A 19,524-nucleotide genomic window follows, 5' to 3' on the forward strand; every position below is an offset into this window, starting at 1 on the left:
GGCTGATAGAAGGTAGCAATGGTAAAGCAGCTTAGGCTGAACTAGGAGACATGTAAAGCTCCTACTATACCACTGGTGTCATATGCACAATATCATAAGAAAACACAATACACAGAAGTACTAAAAATAAAGGTATTTTATTTTTATGACAATATGCCAAAAGTATCTCAGTGAGTACCCTCAGTATGAGGATAAGATATATACACAAGATATATGTACACAAACCAAAATTATGCAGGTAATAGTAAAAAGAAGTAATGCAAGCAATGTAAAATTACAGTAGATTGCAATAGGAGCACATAGGTATAGGGGCAACACAAACCATATACTCCAAAAGTGGAATGCGAACCACAAATGGACCCCAAATCTATGTGAGCTTGTAGAGGGTCGCTGGGACTGTAAGAAAACAGTGAGGGTTAGAAAAATAGCCCACCCCAAGAACCTGAAAGGTAGGTGTAAAGTGCACCTACTACCCCCAGAGAGCATAGAAATCGTGATAGGGGGATTCTGCAGGAAGAACAAACACCAGCAATGCAACAACAGTGGATTTCTGGACCTGAGTACCGGTAAGATAAGGGGACCAAGTCCAATAGTCGCGACAGTGTCGAGAGTGGGCAGGAGCCCAGGAAATGCCAGCTGAGGGTGCAAGGAAGCTGCCACCTGTTAGAAGAAGCTTGGAGTTCTGCAAGAAAGAAGAGGACTAGGAACTTCCCCTTTGGAAGATGGATGTCCCACATCGCGATGAAGCTTGCAGAGGTATTCCCATGCAGAAAGACTACAAACAAGCCTTGCTAGCTGCAAGGGTCGTCGTTAGGGTTTTTGCATACTGCTGTGGCCCAGGAGGGACCAGGATGTTGCCACTTGGATGAGGAGACAGAGGGGGCACCCAGCAATATAGGGAGCCCTCACAGAAGCAGGCAGCACCCGCAGAAGTACCTGAACAGGCACTTAGAAGAAAAGTGAACAGGAGTCCACCTGAAGTCACAAAAGGGAGTCCCACGACGCCGGAGGACAACTCAGAAGGTTGTGCACTGCAGGTTAGAGTGGCGGGGAATCAGGCTTGGCTGTGCATGAAGGAAATCCTGGAAGAGTGCACAGGAGCCGGAGCAGCTGCAAATCACATGGTACCCAGCAATGCAGTCTAGCGTGGGGAGGCAAGGACTTACCTCCACCAAACTGGGACTGAAGAGTCACTGGACTGTGGGAGTCACTTGGACAGAGTTGCTGAATTCCAGGGACCACGCTCGTCATGCTGAGAGGGGACCCAGAGGACCGGTGATGCAGTCTTTTGTTGCCTGCGGTTGCAGGGGGAAGATTCCGTCGACCCACAGGAGATTTCTTCAGATCTCCTGGTGCAGAGAGGAGGCAGGCTACCCCCAGAGCATGCACCACCTAGAAACAGTTGAGAAAGCCGGCAGGATGAAGCGATACAAGGTTGCTAGTAGTCGTCTTGCTACTTTGTTGCGGTTTTGCAGGCGTCCTGAGCACTCAGCGGTCGATCCTTTGGCAGAAGGTGAAGAGGGAGATGCAGAGGAACTCTGATGAGCTCTTGCATTCGTTATATGGTGAGATCCCCAAAGCAGAGACCCTAAATAGCCAGAAAAGGAGGTTTGGCTACCTAGGAAGGAGGATTGGCTACCAAGAGAGGTAAGAGCCTATCAGAAGGAAGCCTCTGACATCACCTGCTGGCACTGGCCACTCAGTGCAGTCCAGTGTGCCACAGACACCTCTGTTTCCAAGATGGCAGAGGTCTGGGACATACTGGAGGAGCTATGGGCACCTCCCTTGGGAGGTGCAGGTCAGGGGAGTTGTCACTCCCCTTTCCTTTGTCCAGTTTCACACCACAGCAGGGCTGGGGGATCCCTGAACCGTTGTAGACTGGCTTATGCAGAGATGGGCACCATCTGTGCCCATCAAAGCATTTCCAGAGGCTGGGGGAGGCTACTCCTCCCCAGCCCTCACACCTATTTCCAAAGGGAGAGGGTGTTACACCCTCTCTCAGAGGAAGTCCTTTGTTCTGCCTTCCTGGGCCAGGGCTGCCTGGACCCAAGGAGGGCAGAAACCTGTCTGAGGGGTTGGCAGCAGCAGCAGCTGCAGTGGAGACCCCGGAAAGGCAGTTTGGCAGTACCCAGGTTCTGTGCTAGAAACCCAGGGAATCATGGAATTGTCACCATTGGGGTGACAATTCCATGATCTTAGACATGTTACATGGCCATGTTCGGAGTTACCATTGTGACGCTGTACATAGGTAGTGACCTATGTACAGTGCACGCGCGTAATGGTGTATCCGCACTTACAAAGTCCGGGGAATTTGCCCTGAACTATGTGGGGGCACCTTGGCTAGTGCCAGGGTGCCCACACACTAAGTAACTTTGCACCCAACCTTCACTAGGTGAAGGTTAGACATATGGGTGACTTATAAGTTACTTAAGTGCAGTGGTAAATGGCTGTGAAATAACGTGGATGTTATTTCACTCAGGCTGCACTGGCAGGCCTGTGTAGGAATTGTCAGAGCTCCCTATGTGTGGCAAAAGAAATGCTGCAGCCCATAGGGATCTCCTGGAACCCCAATACCCTGGGTACCTCAATACCATATACTCGGGAATTATATGGGTGTACCAGTATGCCAATGTGAATTGGTAAATTTAGTCACTAGCCTGTTAGTGACAAATTGGGAAAGCAGAGAGAGCATAACCACTGAGGTTCTGTTTAGCAGAGCCTCAGTGAGAAAGTTAGGCATCACACAGGGAACACATAGAGGGCACATACTTATGAGCACTGGGGCCCTGCCTGGCAGGGTCCCAGTGACACATAGACTAAAACAACATATATACAGTGAAATTATGGGGGTAGCATGCCAGGCAAGATGGTACTTTCCTACACTGCTGCACAAAGAAAAAGGCTCCAAACCCTGCCAGCTGCTCCAAGGACTCGACAAACGCCGCTGAGGTGTATCTTAAAAGCCTGAAGGACTCTACAACACCCCAGAGCACATCCAGCCTTCTGAAAATTACCAAGAACCTCTCTCAGAGTGAAGGTATAACTCTCTTGCACCCTTCAAGCAAGGAACCATTTCACTGACTGGCTGATGACCAATGAATCGGACTCAGCAGCCTGACACAAAGTACATACTCTACCAATGTGCAAAGTTTGGTGGCACTAGTACTTTCAGGGCGTGAGAAGCAAAATGTCCTTGGGCTCCCAACACTGAAAACCCAGATGCAAAGTCCACTCTGGACTCTCAAAAGACCAAAATCAATCACCAGTGAAGGGACTTCAAGACACCTAAGAACCCCCCCGCCAGAGTGGTCCTGATGACCTGCAATGCACCCTCCAAGTAACCTGCTCCTGGCTTCAAGGACTCAAAGATGAACAACTCCTGGGTGACCTATCTGCTCTGCACCCAGCCTCCCTGGCCCCTGCAGCAACAAACCAGCTGTGCTTTAGGGGTCCCTAACCCCTTACAACCTCCACCCTCCAAGGGGTCCCACCGGGCTCACTTTAAGTCCACCTGTGCGGTGTGTTTTAAAGTTTTCCCTCTTTTCGTTTTTCACCAGCTCCAAGACTTTCAGCCACTGTACCCGCTTGAACTGGGACCTCCCCAAACTGCTCCGGCTGGCCCACAGGACATCTTGTTGACCTCAGCCTAAAAATACAAGGTGACACTTGTTAAAGCATTGTCAGATTTTATGTGCGTGTTTAAAGATTTTCCCATTCATTCCCATGGTGTATAATTACACACAAAAAGAGAGCATTTTCTAAACTTTCGAAAATCATAACTAAAAAAGTGCTTACTGTATGTTGATGATCTTGGTCTTAAAAAATGATAAAAATCTGAAGTATTGTTGTAAATTGGTCTCAAGTTATTCTTCCGAGTGTGTGTCCATGTTTATTGATACTGTGAGTACAACAAATGCTTAGCACATCTCCAAGATAAGCTTAACAGCTCGCCCACACTACCACAAAAAGAGAGCATTAGGTAATCTTCTTTTTACCTCTGGATACCAAAGTGGAGTTGCTTGGGCTCTCTGCACAGTGCCATTTTCGTACACTATTTAGAGAACCAGCATCCTACATTTGGTGGATCACTGGTGGGATACAAGGCTTTGCATTTGCTGATACCACCTCATCACCAAGTGATCTCATGAATAACACTAAAAATTGTCTGTAGCTTAGTAGTATTTTTCAAATGGACTATTTTTTGAAATTTTTAAATGAATTGCTAGGTCACTAGTTAAGTAAAAAAAATAGTGATTAGAATTAAAATACTTTACTATAGTTAGGCCTTAGTAAAAGTTTTCAAAAGTTTGCAAAGTTTTTAAAGGTTTCCAAAAATCTTTCTAAAAGTTAAAAAGGTACCACCTTTAGTAAGGAAAGTGTATGATACAGAGAACCAGACTCAGGATCTCGACCTGACCCCTTGACTGGGATTGAAATTCCCCAGACTAAGGGCTCTCTGGAAAGGTTACTAAAGTCATACTAGTGCTCATGCTTACCACAGAAACTCTTATGAGACATGTGACATAATATGATACTGCACATTCAGTGGATGAGGGTAAAACCTCAGAAAAAGAAAATCAAGAAAACTCCAATGAAGGTGAGGATTATGAGATAGGATCCTCTGTCTCAGAAGTAGGAGTCCCCTCACAGGAGGATGTGGCTCTAGAAATGTTGACCAAAAGATTAGCTTTAGAAGCACAATTTTTAGAAATAGAAGGTAAAATAAGAGAGTTGGACCTAGGACCCATCTCTCCTGGCCTCATGTACATAAATAGGGAGAAAGAGAAGTCTTTTAACCTAAAATTCTCCAACGGAGTTGTCCCCCATTTCACAGAAGGTGATGACATCATAAAATGGTTTCCTGCCTATGAGGGAACCTGTATATCCAGGGAAGTAGATAGGAAACATTAGGGCTCTTTATTGTGGCAACTGTTCTCAGGTAAATGCAGTGAAAGACTCCTGACATTGAATGAGGAAGATGCAAAATCATATGACCTCATGAAGGCTACCCTGATTGAGGGCTTTGTACTTACAACTGAAGAATAAAGAATACAATTCTGAGAGATTGAAAAACCCAGAGTAATTCTTGGGCAGGATTTGTGGATTTTTTAGGTAAAAATACTGGGTGGCTAGTTAGAAGATATCAAGGTACAAGATTTTGATGAGCTTTACAATTTAATTGTGAAAGAGCATCTTTTGAGTAACTGTTACAATGAGAAACTACATCAGTTACCTATAGACCTAGTCCACTTTCACTTCTAGAGTTCAGGAAGAAGGCAGACCACTGGGTCAAGGCTAGGGCGACCAAGACTACCACTGATGGGGGAGACCAAATTAAAGATGGGAACCAAAACAAAAAGAAAAGGTGTTTATCTGCCTAACAAAAAGCAGCCCAGGAGGGTGGGCCCCAAGACTCCTCACAGTCTAAGGGTGGGTGGAGTGGTACACACTTTGATCCCAACAAGGCTTGGTGCCATGACTGTAAAAATAAAGGACACCATACTGGATACCTTAGTTGTAAAAGCAAAAATAATGCCTCTGATCCACCTTCAGTAAATGCAGTTGCAAATCTCCAGATGGGATCACAGTTGTGGCCTGACCATGTGGGTGAACCCACAGAGGCAACTTTAGTCACAGAGGGAGAGGTAGGCTTATCCTGTGCTACCTGACCTACTAACATGCAAAAATATAGACAACACCCTTTGATTAATGGGACTAAGGTAAAAGCCTTAAAGGACCCAGGAGCTATTGTCACCATGGTGACCCAGCATCTGGTCAACTCAGATCAGTACCTGTTAAGGAAAACTTGCTGTGTCACCAGCACTGACAATTCCACAAAGAATTACCCCATGGCATGGTATATTTTGACTGGGGGAGTAGTTAATTAAAATAATGTGGCTGTGTCCCCATCCATCCACATAGACTACCTGCTTGGCAATGATTTGGAGAACTCTCCTTGGGCTGAAATGGAACTGAGGACCCATGCAGCTATGCTTGTGATCTCAGAATAGGGTTGTGTCAAAACAGGGGCAAAGAGCCAACTCCAGAGTGAATAAGAGGTGTTGGATCCTGGAAGAATGTATTACCCCTCTAAGAGAAAATGCTAGAAGACAGGGGGACCAGCTTCTATACAGTTTCCAAATCAGAATCCCTCTTCCCAGGAAAAGGACTTGTTAGCCACGGAGGAGACTGAGCCTGCAGAGCTTGAGCCTTACCACCCAGAGATGTTTGGACCAGGGGGACCTCCAGGGAAGAACTGTGCCAGGGACAAAACACCTGTCCTATTCTTGAAGGCCTGAAGAAGCAAGCTGCACAGGAAAAAAGGGTAGTGTCAGGTACACACAAGGTCTATTGGGAAGATGGACTCTTGCACACTGTAGCCAGAGGCCTCAAGCCAGGTACAACCAGGGGGCTGGTAATGCCCCATCAGTACAGAGAGTTTGTTCTCTCTCTAGCCCATGACATTCCCCAAGCTGGGCATCTGGGTCAAAACAAGTCCTAGAACAGGCTAGTTAATCACTTTTACTGGCCTGGAATGTCCCAGAAGGGAAAGGACATTTGTCAGCTCTATGTCACCTGTCAAGCCAGTGGCAAGGCAGGAGGCCACCTGAAGGCCCTCTTAATTCTACTACATGTGGTTGGGATGCCCTTTGAAAGGGTAGAGGTTGACATTGTTAGCCCCCTTAAACCTCAAACAGATTCTGGAAATAGATAGATTCTAGTGGTAGTGGATAATGCCACTAGATATCCTGAGGCCATTCCTCCAAGGACCATCACTGCACCTGCAGTTGCCAAGACCCTTCTGGGTATTTTTATTAGGGTTGGTTTCCTAAAGAGGTAGTATCAGACAGGGGTTCAAACTTCATGTCTGCATATTTGAAACACACGTGGCAGGAATGTGAAGTGACTTATGAGTTCGCTGCCCCAAACCATCAATAGACAAAGGGGCTGGTTGAAAGATTTAACCAGACATTGAAAGACATGAGTGGAGATCTCCACGAAAAACTGCTGAGGTCTCACCTGGAAACCTGAAGGACTCTACCGAACACCAGAGCACCTTCAGCCTTCTGTAAATCACAAAAAACATCCTCTGAGCGAAAGTATCACTTTCTTGTACCCTGTAAGCAAGGAACCAATGAAGTCCAGTTAACTGACCGGACGCTGACCAAAGAACTGGACCCAGCGGCCCAATCAAGTTCCACATGATGGACCCGAAGACAAAACCTACCAGTGTGCCAAGTTTGGTGGCACTAAGACTTTCAAGGCCTCAGATGTACCATTACTAGGGGTACTTAACCCTCAACGTAAGACATCAAGAAGCAAAGTCTACTCTGAACTCTCAGAAGGCCAAAAGCAAGCACCTGTTGGGGGATTTCAGGACAGCCAAGAACCACAGCCCAGAGTGGCCCTGATGACCTGCAATCTACCCTCCAAGTGACCTACTCCTGGCTCCAACAACTCTAAAATGCACAACTGCTGACTGACCTCTGTGTGCTGCACCCAGTCCCTCTGGCCCCTCCATCGACAATCCAATGGTGCTCTAGGAGTCCCCAAGTCCTTGAAACATCCATCCTCTAAGGGGACCAACAAGGCTTACTTTTAACTACCTTTGCAGTGTGTTTCCAAGTGGTCCCCCTCTCTATTGCGCACCAGCTACGAGACATTCAGCTGCTGTCCCTGCTTGACTTGTAACCACCTGAATTTGTCTGGCTGGCCCACAGGATATTTAGATGACCTTGACCTAAAAATAAAAGGAGACACTTGTGAAAGCATTGCTTGATTTTATATGCATTTATGAAGAGTTTCCTATGCATTCCTCTGGTGCATAACTATGCACACACTACCACAAAAACAGAGTATTAGGTGGTCTGCTTTTTATCTCTGGATACCAAAGTGAGGTTGCTGGGACTCTCTGCACAAAGCATGTAATTTTCGTACACTATATACAGATATAAAGAGACAGCTTCCTACAACATTATGATTATGAAATAGAGAAAGAAATCTAGAAATTCAGTGAAAAAACAAAGGATACAGGAAAGGTCTTTTTAGGCTCATATTTCACTAGTACAAAACCAGTGAAGTTCAGCAGTTATAGTGACCTGACCTAACTAAAACGTATGCCCCTGCAATGCACTGTTTCTGACATCACATACAACATCACTCATCACATGGTCAGTGACATCAGTGATGACATCTCAAGTGACTTCACTGATGATATCATCCAGTAAGTGTAACTGTTTTTAAATTGTATGTGAGTGTAAATCATATATAGCAAGGCACTACAGAATTTAAAATATTGTACTTGCTATGCTACTATTGGGTGATGCTATTTCTATTACATAGTATGTAAGTGACTTTGCCACTCTTTGTAGCTATATGTGGGTGTGTGTGTGTGTGGCTGATTGTATAGCTTTGTGCATGGCTCTGAGAGTGATTGCACGGCTGTTTAAGTAGGCATGTGAGTAGCTGTGTGGGTGAGTGAGTGACTAAGTGAGTGAGGTTATTGTTGAGAGAGTGGGTGTCTCAATAGCTGTATGGGAGAATGGGTGTTTGTGTGGGTGGCTGTATGGGTGGATGAGTGGGTGTGTAAGTGACTGTGTGGCGAAGTGGATGAGTGTATGAAGGACTGTATGAGTGAAGGAATAAAATTGTAACTGGGTGTATGGGTGAGTCAGTGGCTGTTTGAGTGGCTATTTGATTAAGTGAGATGGTGTATGAGCTCCTGTATTGTAGATTAAAGTGTTTGTAATGAATGTATGCATGACTGAATGGATGTGTGAGTGGTTGTATGGATCAGCTAATGCATATGTGATTGTAATGCTGTGTGAGTGAGTGTGTGAATACTTGTATGGGTGAGTGAGTGGTTGTGTTGAAAGGGTGTATGGATGAGTGAATTGATGTGTGTGACTATGTAGGTGAGTAAGGGTGTATGTAAAACGCAGTATCGGTAGTGTGTGCTTTGCTGTGTGGCTGTGTGCATAAGTGGGTGGTTGTTTAGGTAGCTGTGTGGGTGATTGAGTGGTTGTGTGGGTGACTGTATGAGTGAAGTATTGGGTGTGTGAGTGGATGTGTGGAAATACTGTTGGGACAACAGAAGAAGTCAAACACTGAAGGGTTTAGTTACCCCACACACAACAACACACTGTGTTTCAGCTAACCTTGCAGCCTTGATCACATGCACATATCCTCCAATCGTAAGTCTTTTGTACAAAACAAATCATCAGCATAGAAATGGGACAAATGTGGTTGGGCCATCACTGTCGAACAAATGTATGTTATCTTAGCTATAGAAACCAAAATAAATAGTTTTCATTTGATGCTCATATTATGTACTTCAATCATGAATATATTAGCATCCACCATAAATTGCAAAATATAATATGCTAACATAAATACAAAGCAATTCATAAGTGTCACTCACATAGAAATAGGACAAATAGGGTGGAGTCATCACTATCAAACCTCAATAGATCATCTGAGTGTGTACATTGTGTTATCCATTTAAACATCACAGTCATGAGTAAAATTTGCAGTAAACTTTTTGACGAACAAACTGTGGATGGCGGGTCATGAGTTATAGTTACTTTAGGGCAGGAGTTATAGTTACTCCAGATAACTCTAACAGCTGAATTTCTGTGGTTTGTTACATTTAAAATGTGATGGAAAACAGCACACACCATACACAAGGTTGGATAGTATTTTGAACACACTGGGGTGTGATCTGAATCTTCAGTGATTCTTTGTGGTATGCCCCGCAGGATAACCATTTTGTAGGCATTTATACTCACACATATGCACACACACATACACACACACATATATTTCACTGAAAAATACAAAGGTTACAGGGACATTATAATTAGGTTGATGTTTTTTTCCATCCACAACCATAAAAAATCATCAGTTATAGTAATACTTATGTGAAGAAACTATAACTCATTGTGCAAAGTTACTTTCCAGCACAAGTTACAGCTTATTCAGATAAGCATAGCTATAAGTATAACTATATTCCTACATTTATATGGTTTTGTACGGGTAAAACGTCAATCTAACTATAAGGTCCCTGTAACCTTAGATTTTTTCAGTGGATTTTAAACACACATGTTAATATTCCTGTCAGGTTTTAGCCAGCTAATCAGGGCCTTGTTTTTCCCCTGGATTTGAGGAGGTTTGAGGAGGATTTGAGGATCCATGGATCATCCGAAAAAAATGGGCAATTGTTTCAATCTATCAAACATTTATAGAGTGCAGCAAATCAGCCATGAGGGTCTAAAGGTGCTTGAAGGTGTGGAGGTATTCAAACATCCAGCATTTCAGTCTCTTCTGAATTGCTGGAGTGATAGTTCAGTCCTGAGGTACAGAAGGAGGTTCTACCAAACCTTGGTTGCCAGGAACAAGAAGGAGCATCCTCCCCTGTTGGTTCTTCAGATCCGTGGTCTGTCTGCGAGGGAGAGGGAAGCTGATCGGAGGTGTCTGGTTGATTGGTGGAACTTCAAGCATTTGTTGATGTATGATGGTCTTTCATTGTGCAGGGCCTTATAGGCATTGGTTAGTATCTTGAACTGGCATCTCTTCTGAATCAAGATCCACTGTAGTTTCTTGAGATGGGGTGTCATGCGACCGTTCTGAGGAGGCTGAGTACTCGTCTTGCCTTTGAGTTCTGTATAGTCTGGAGTCTCTTCAAGAGGTGTGTTGTGATTCCTACTTAGAATGTGTTTCCATAGTCCAGGCTGCTGATAATCAGGACCTGCATGATGGCTCTTCTGGTGTTTGCTGAAAGCCACGTGAAGATTTTGTAGAGAATGCAAAGGGTGTGGAAGCAGGAGAATACAACCGTGTTGACTTGTTTCTTTATGGATAGCTTGGTATCCAGTATGATGCTGAGATTGCTGGTGTTGTCTGTTTGGGAGGGAGGTGCCGAGCTCTGCGAGCCATCATGTGTCAGTCCATTGCGAGGTGTTGTTCCTAAAGATAAGGACTTCCATTTTTTTGGTATTGAGTTTGAGATAGTTCATCCTGTCCACTACATGCATCACGCATCTGTGGAAGTTTGATTTTGTGCTGGAGGAATCTTTCAGCAGTGGGAGATGATGTTGAGTCTGTGTGACCTGATAGTGATGGCCATGGGAGTCATGTAGGCATTGAAGAGGGTCAGGCTGAGGTATAATCCTCGGGGACTCGACAGATGACCTTCTTGGGCTTTGAGGTGAACATTGATTCTGCCACTGAGGTACAAGGTGATCCATTTGAAGGTATTTCCTTGAATCCTAATGTGATGGAGTCTGTTGATCAGGATGTGGTGGGAGAAGGTGTCTGTTATGGCCACTCACTCTCCCCAGCTTAAACACACCATCCACACTATGATTCCTGCAGTATTACCTTCATGGTCAGGCAAAATCAGTATGTGTACTCAAAGCACATTTGTCAATACTCCAAGGGAACAGTTATGTTCAGTAACAATAAGCACATTGTACGAATCAAGAGAAGATGTTGGTGTGGGATATGAATGCTAGTAATAGACGAAGCCCTGAAAGATCCTATTTATTTATGTGCACGTTTATCCACGTAATAATTTCTTGAAACTACAGTTCCCAGCATGCCCTCCCCATCTGCGGGGAACAAACACATGTTTGCGCGGCCTTGTGTCCATTTCTGATGGCTTAAAAAGACACACCCACTCAGTAATCATCTTTCCAGAAGAAGACAGTCACATTTAGAGTTCAGTCTCTTGTCTCCTTTGACTCAACTGCAACTTCCGGCCAGGGCTGACACCTTTTCAACAGGTAAGTGTCCAAAACTTATTGCATGCTTGTGCGAGTGCTGAAAGGTATTCTGATCACTTGGTGGGCTCTCAGCCCATTTCAATCCTGCTGTGTGCCAGTGCATGAAATGCCATCTGACCCAGCAGCGTGCCAGTACGAGAAGCACTGTGTGGAGAAAAATACAAACACTTGGTATCATGCATGACTAAAAATGCACATATGCCAAATAGCACCTAGGCTTTAGAGTATGGACATAGGGGCCAGATGTATGAAGGAATGGCCTTGCAAATCGCAAATAGCGATTTTTAAGAAATCGCTATTTCCGAGTCGCAATAGGCCATGTATCATAATTGCGATTCGGAATTAGCGATTTCTTAAAAATCGCTATTTGTGGTTTGCGAGGCCCAATTAATGAATCGCAAGTAGCATTTTCGCAAATTGCGATTCGGTAATTGAAAATCGCAAATTGCTAGAAATTGCAAGAAAGCACACCAGGAGGAGCCTGAAGACATCACAAGCAGGAGGTGAGTCATCTCAGGCAGTTTCAGGTGCCACACTCAAACCAGCACTCAGAGAGAGTCAGCCCAGCCACACTGAGCAAGTCTCTGGAGAAGGCAGCAGCACAGATGAACAAACATGGACACCTCTGCCCAGGGAAAGGAGAAGGGAGAAATAAAGCATAAGCTGAAATTTAAGGAGAAAGAGCTGGAGGTGCTGACAGAGGAGGTGGTCAGGAGCCATGACCGGTTGTTTGGCAAAAGCTTCCTCCAAGTGCCTGAGAGTGAAAAACGAAGACTCTGGGCAGAACTACAGACAAAGATCTGCGCTGTTGGAGTGGCACAGTGCTCAGTAGAAGAAATCAAGAAGAGGTGGTTCAACCTGCGGTCCCGTACCAAGGAGAGGGTGGCAAGACGACTGCAGGAGGCCAGGAGCACAGGAGGCAGCCCACCCACAGAGACACACTCCTCCCCGATAGAGTACCTAGTGGAGTCCACACTCCTCCCGGAAGCAGTCAGTGCAATATTGAATAGTAACCCCACATGTGTATGCACAAAAGCCCCTTAGGAATTAGCAAGTAATGTAAAACATTGTGAGAAATACACATCTTAGAAGCAGCACAACAATGCCTTATGGGAGTGGTAGTCCACAACCCAGAGCTGAAAGTAGCACATAGAATGTAATTAAGTAGTGCGACACCCAGAAGAAAACAACACCCACAACACAGTGAAAAGAAGTACCTGTACCTTTATTACCATTGTGTGATCTTAATTGTAACTAACATAACTGACATGCTGCATATTGTTGTTGCAGGTGTGCCAGGCCCAGCAGCCACAACATGTGCCAGTTTAGGGGAGACAGACACCCATCCTGCTTCAGACTCCAATACAAGTGGGTCTCAGAACATTGCGCCACTCCGACGCAGGCCTAGGGCACTGCCAGAACTGAGTCAGGACTCCGATGAGCAGCAGGAAGGCCCACAAACACTATCCCCAACTGGCAGATGCACCCAGATGCAGGAGCCCCGTTCGCAGAAGACCACAGCACCCCACAGGATGCCTACATATGCAGGTGCACAGGCGTATGAGGCAGGTGAGGGAACCTCCTTCTTTGGTGGCCTGGAATCGGCTATGTTGCAGCAGCAGCACCTGCAAAATAAAAAGATCACTGCATTACATAGACAGATGTAGCAACATAATGCCAACATGGGGGGCCTGCAACGCCAACTGGAGTGCCTGAATGCCAACATTGAACAGCTGCATGAGAGACAGGTCCAGGCATCGCAGGACACAAGGGAGGTCACTACCTCTGTGAGGGAACTATGTCAGGAGGTGTGCCATGACAGGGTGAGCCACCGCAGGCAGGAGCAACGCTTCATGAGCATGCTTGGGTGATTTTGTCACTCTGTGACTGGGCTGGCTAATTCCACCTCCCTAATTTCACATCACGCAGTGGCTGCACAGGTTGAGGCAGCACACAGCAGCAGGGATGTGGCTCAAGGACTAGTCCAAATCACCAATGTGATTGACAATATCATGGGTAACAGGTCAGCCACACCTAGCGAGCTTGGACTGGGGGACACGGAGGACACATCCAGCCTCAGCAGCCTAGCTGTGCCCGCAATGGACACCAGACGGCGAAGTGCCAGGCACAGCACTGCTACAGAGGCAGACAACTGAGGTGCCAGTGAGGCAACTGGGCACTCGAGTGGCGTGTGTGGCCGAAATAAGTGACTGTAGTGGCCACAGGGGACTGTATGTGTGTCTGTAATGAGTACACTATGAAGGAATAGTGCTTTACTGTGAACTGCTATTTTTTTTTTTTAATCACTTTTGTTGGTATTTGTTGGAGTAATATTACCTGACATTAAGGTAATAAATTTACTCACTACAGGTACATTTGTCAGTGGATTTGTGTGTTACATACTTACATCTGAAATGGTTGTCTGTGATGTCAGCACGCCTTTGCCTTCCTCCTGCTGCACTGGTCCTGTCTGCTGGCTGTAGGGGTGGTATGGGATCATCATCCTCATCTGAGTCTGGCTCCGATATTTCCACAGGTATGCCCCTGGTGGTAGCTATATTGTGCAAGATTGCACAAGTAGCCACTATTCTACATGTTGTCTCTGGGCTGTACTGTAGTGCCCCTCCACTTTTGTGGAGGCAACGGAAGTGACTCTTCAGCAGGCCAAAGGTGCGCTCCACCACGTTGCGGGTCGCCCTGTGTGCTGAATTGTATCTCCGTTCTGCTGGTGTTGCAGGATTGAGGTAGGGTGTCATCATGTAGGTGCGCACTGTGTAGGCACTGTCTCCTGGAAGGGACAGAGGGTATATTGAGTAACTGAGCCATCTGACATCAGCACGCCATCAATGCGCCAGTGTACAGAGTGTCAATACCTAGTAGATATCCTTCACCAAACTCCCCAGCTAGCAGTCTTGTGTGAATGCCGCTACGGCAAAAGATGTATGAATCATGGGTGCTCCCTGGATACCTGGCCACAAGATCAGTTATGATATAAGAGGCATTGCATATCACCTGTTTATTCATGGAATGTTGGTATTTACGGTTGCGGTACACATACTCTGTGGCTGATGGTGGACAGATTGCAACATGTGTCCAACCTATGGCACCGAGGACATGGGGGAACTGTGCTATCTGGTAGAAATCTATTTTTGTCTGCTGTATTTCCTGGGGTGTGTGGGGGAATCTGATGTACTGGTGTATCCTGCTCAGTATGGTGTTCATAAATGCATTGAAACATCTAGAGAGGGTACTCGGTGAGACCCCTCCAGCTGCTGCTATGACCCCTATATAGCTCCCTAAGTCAAGTAGGTGGAGGGAGCATAATACCTGCACATGGGTGGGGATGCTATGAGTCCTATGTGTTCTGCCCTGCAGTATGGGTTGTAGTTCAGCTATCAGATCAAGTATCATGGCTGAGTTCAACCTATACCTCTCAAATATTTCCTCCTCTGTCTGGTCAAAAAGTGTAATGTGCACTCTGAAAATGCTCTCCTATCTCCTCCTCCTTCTCCTCAAACCTGCAAAGATCCTCATCCTCCTCGCCATTACGTAGAGTGCAGCCATTGTGGAAAAGAGTCTGAGGCATTCTGGGCCTCTTTATATAGGTTGCACCTGGTTACCACCTGGTTTCACTTGTGCAAAATGCCATTCTGCGAAAAATCGCAATTTGCGATTTTTTGATGCATTGAATTGCGACTTGGATTTTGCGAATCGCATTTTTCACTTCGCAATTTCCTACTGGAAATACTGAATCGCAAAATGCGACTCGCGAAAAACAGGTTGCAACACAAGAAATCGAAATTTTAGCAATTTCTTATTTTTGGTCTGCGAATGGCTTTCATGCATCGTGGACCACGTTTTTGCATTCGCAAACCTACGAATTTTGCGATTCGCACCGTTTGCGAATGCAAAAAAGTTTCATACATCTGGCCCATAGTGTGTTCATATGTGTGAGTGAATGCAAGACTGACTGCTTATAAGTAAAGTCTTGGGAGGACATGAGCATAACTGCTGAACAGTTCAAAAGACTGCCTATAAGTTGTGACATTAGAAGGATGCAAACCTCCAGTGGAACCTATTCACAAGTGCGTAATCAGGTTCCATCCTAAAGAAAACTCTAGAATTCCTTGGCAACTCAATTCACCTTAATAGCCTACAATTACAGTGAGTGTGCTACAAGTTGTATGAATGAGTGAGGTGCATGAGATACGCAGGAGTGAGTATACTGTCACTTATACCTATTCTCTATTCCCTTTAAAATAGATATCTCACCATGTAGGTCCTACCCGAGTACACATACCAATTGAGCAACTCCCGACGGCACACAGTGATACAGACCGCAAAGACACATCAGACAAGGTATCAATTGCAGATCACTGCAGAAGGCTGTTGTTCATTATTTTATCCATGCCCCAATTCCCTTAAGTGGGCTCCTTAGCGAACAGAATTATCTGTTCCCTAGCTGCACACCAATGGGGGTGGATGCACTGTCTTCACAACATTTATCCTATTGGTTCCAGATAAATCAGGTTAGTGAACATGTGCAGACTTTTGACAGTTTTAAATGAAGAAGACGGATCCAGGTGGATGAGGGCTGCTATTTCCCCATGGTCCAGGATGGCTCTGATGTCAACTGTGGCTGCAATCAGGGCTGTCTTGGTGCTGTGGTTAGCTCCAACTCATGATTGGGAGGGGTCCAAGAAGTTGTGGTCTTCTGAGTGTTGGTTGGGTTGCTGGTTGATTGCTTTCTCAAGGACTTTTGCTGGAGAGGGGAGCAGAAAGATGGGCTGGTAGTTCTTCAATTCAGCTGGGTCAGCAGATATTTTATTTTGAGGAAGGGCCTGTTGGAAAGTGGATTATTGGTAAGTGTAGGTAAGTACCTACACTTAGCAATAGGCCACTAACCCCTACTAGGTCCAGTCAGGTCTCAATAAATTAATCTCAGCTCAAGCCTTGGGAGCTTGGCAACGAGAAGTTAGGCTTAACTTAGGAGACAGGTATGTAAAGCATTTGAAAATCACAAAACACCAAATAAGTAAAATGCAAAACACAATAAAAATAGAACACAAATTTATACAAATAGGTTATATGTTTATCTTTAAAATGACACTAAAATTACAAAAATCCAATCTAGAGAACCAGAGACATGATGTTTCAAAGATGAAAAGCAATTCTTGTGCTTAGAAGCAAGTAACGCTCACAGGGTTAAAAAGGTCACACTGGACAGGGACAAAGTCCAGAGATGAGGCCATGCACGATGTAACACTGTTACACTTACTTTTAGAAATGTTTCCTGATACAGAAAAGTGGTCTACAGCACCAGACAAGGGATCAGAGGCTCTGGTTTGCATCTTGGCGTCTGTCTGGGACTACAAATCCCACAATGCACCTCTTCAAATTATGGAGTTGTTTACAACAGTTGTCCCAAGTATCTCCAAACATCGTGATCTTCTTCCAGATGTCCTTTTTGGGTCATTGAAGTGTCCACAACTTGATCTAAGGTTCCAAAAGCTCTGAGTGGTTCCTTGGGCGCTAGGTCTACAATTCCCAGAATGCACATGATCAGAATCATAAAATGGCCACTGGATAATCGTCAGCTGGGCTCTTCTTGCAGGACTTGATGCAGGAGACTCTGGCAGCTCCATTCTACCTGTAGCTTACAGGGCGTCCACTCCTGGGGTTGCGGAAGCAAGGCAAAGTCCTTTTCTTGTTGAAGCCCAAAATGTGCAGCTGGTGCAGCCCTTGTGGGTGCAGTGCCGGGTGGAGGCCAGGGGTCCAGCAGGACATTCCCTCTTCTCCAGTATCTACCCCCAGCATGGATATGAGGTGTGGGTGCAGCTCTGCCATATCTAACCTTGCTCCTGGGGTGGAAAGCAGGTGGGCCCAACTGCCTAATCACAGACAGGCCACCACCCTCTTGGATGACCACTTCCTGGGAAGTGTGGCAAAAGTCAATCCCGGAGAGAAACATATTTTACAAATATAAAATGGCAGAATCTGAATTTTGTAGGTTAGGTCTGGCTGGGTCCGCCCACTGGTGTGGCTAAGTTCCCCTGAAACACCCCTCTCCAGCCTTCTCCTAATCTACTCATAGGGGCACCTGGCTGTCTGAGTTTGCAGGAAATGGGGAAGGTCCTGAGCTTCTCCAAGTGTCCTTCCCTCCTTTGAAGACCAGTTGGCCTGCTCTCCCCCTATCCTGTTTCACCATCTGCTGAGGCAGATATCCTTCCCCAGGCACTTCCTTTGTCTTCGGCCGAGGCCACTTCACACCTCTTCAAGGCAGCCTGGCCAGGCTGACAGAGGCTGGCCAATCAGAAAAGGGCACTATAGACCTGAAGTTTGCAACTTTCAGGTAGAGTTCTAAAACTCTTTCCCTGAAATAGTTATATTAAATTCAACATTGGTAAATTGTTGGATTTATTATTAGAATAAGTTTGATACCAAACTTAAAATATTTAGCTCACTTTGAGAGTTTATTAACCGGTTCTATGCCGCGGACGTAACAGTTATGTCCCGCAGCACAGTGCTCCTGTGCCGAGGATGTAACCATTACATCCCGGCATCGGAGCTTGGAGGGAGTGCTAGGATTCCCTCCTTGGGCTTCCCCCATCCCCCTTGGGCATCCCCTTCCACCCCTGAATCCCCTGACACCCCCAACCTCCCACCCCCATCTGATGATGTCAGCGTGCAACATTAGAGGGTGCCGGTCACGCTGAAAGCAAATAGCCTCCAGCGCGACTTCAGAGAAACAAATAAGTTTTTCCTCCCGCTGTGGGGGAGGAATGCACACAAAGAGGCATTGGGGAAAAAGAAAGGGTTTTCGTTTCAATCGATGCCTCTTTGACCATTCCTGCTGGCCGATAGCATTGCGATCGGCCAGCAGGAATGCTCAATACACACAATGGAGTTTTTTTAAAAAAATTACATATGAAGGGGAGCGATCCCTTGGGCAAGGGTCACTCCCCTGGAGGGGGGCATTTAATTATTAGGCATTTTCTGCCACCCCTGGGGGCAGATCGGCCTCTTTAAATTAGGCCGATCTGCCCCCAGGGGGGACAGAACCCATTAGACTCCAATTATCATTTTTTGTTGTTGTTTTTTTCATGTGGGGAGCGACCCCTTAGGCAAGGGTCGCTCCCCTGGGGGTAAATCGTTTTTTGGGCATTTCTGCCCCCTTGGGGGCAGATCGGCCTATGTTAATTTAGCCAATCTGCCTCCAAGGTGGGCAGAAACCACTAGGCACCAGGGTTTTTTTACATTTTTTACTTTTTACAGATGGGAACGACCCCTTAGGTGAGGGTCGCTCCCCTGGAAGGCAAATTTATTTTAGGCCATTTCTTGCCCCCTTAGGGGCAGATCGGCCTACTTTTCTTAGGCCAATCTGCCCCCACCGGGGCAGAAACCACAAGACACCAGGGATTTTTTTTTTTTGTCAACTTCATCCAAGGGAAGCGACCCCTTAGGCAAGGGTTGCTCCCCTGGGAGGAAGAATTAATTTTAGGCCATTTCTGCCCCCCTTGCGGACAGATCGCCCTATTTTAATTAGACTGATCTGCCCCCAAGGTGGGCACAAACCACTAGGCAACAAGGTATTATTATTTTTTTTCTTTACACATGGGGAGCAACCTATTAAGCAAGGGTCACTCCCCTAGGGGCCAATTTTATTTAAGGCACCAGGCATTGGTGTGTGTATGTGTGTGTTTTGTTTGGGGTGCCTGGGCAAGGGTTACTCCTCATGCGG

The sequence above is a fragment of the Pleurodeles waltl genome, chromosome 4_1 (assembly GCF_031143425.1).
Source record: "Pleurodeles waltl isolate 20211129_DDA chromosome 4_1, aPleWal1.hap1.20221129, whole genome shotgun sequence".
NCBI lineage: Eukaryota > Metazoa > Chordata > Amphibia > Caudata > Salamandridae > Pleurodeles > Pleurodeles waltl.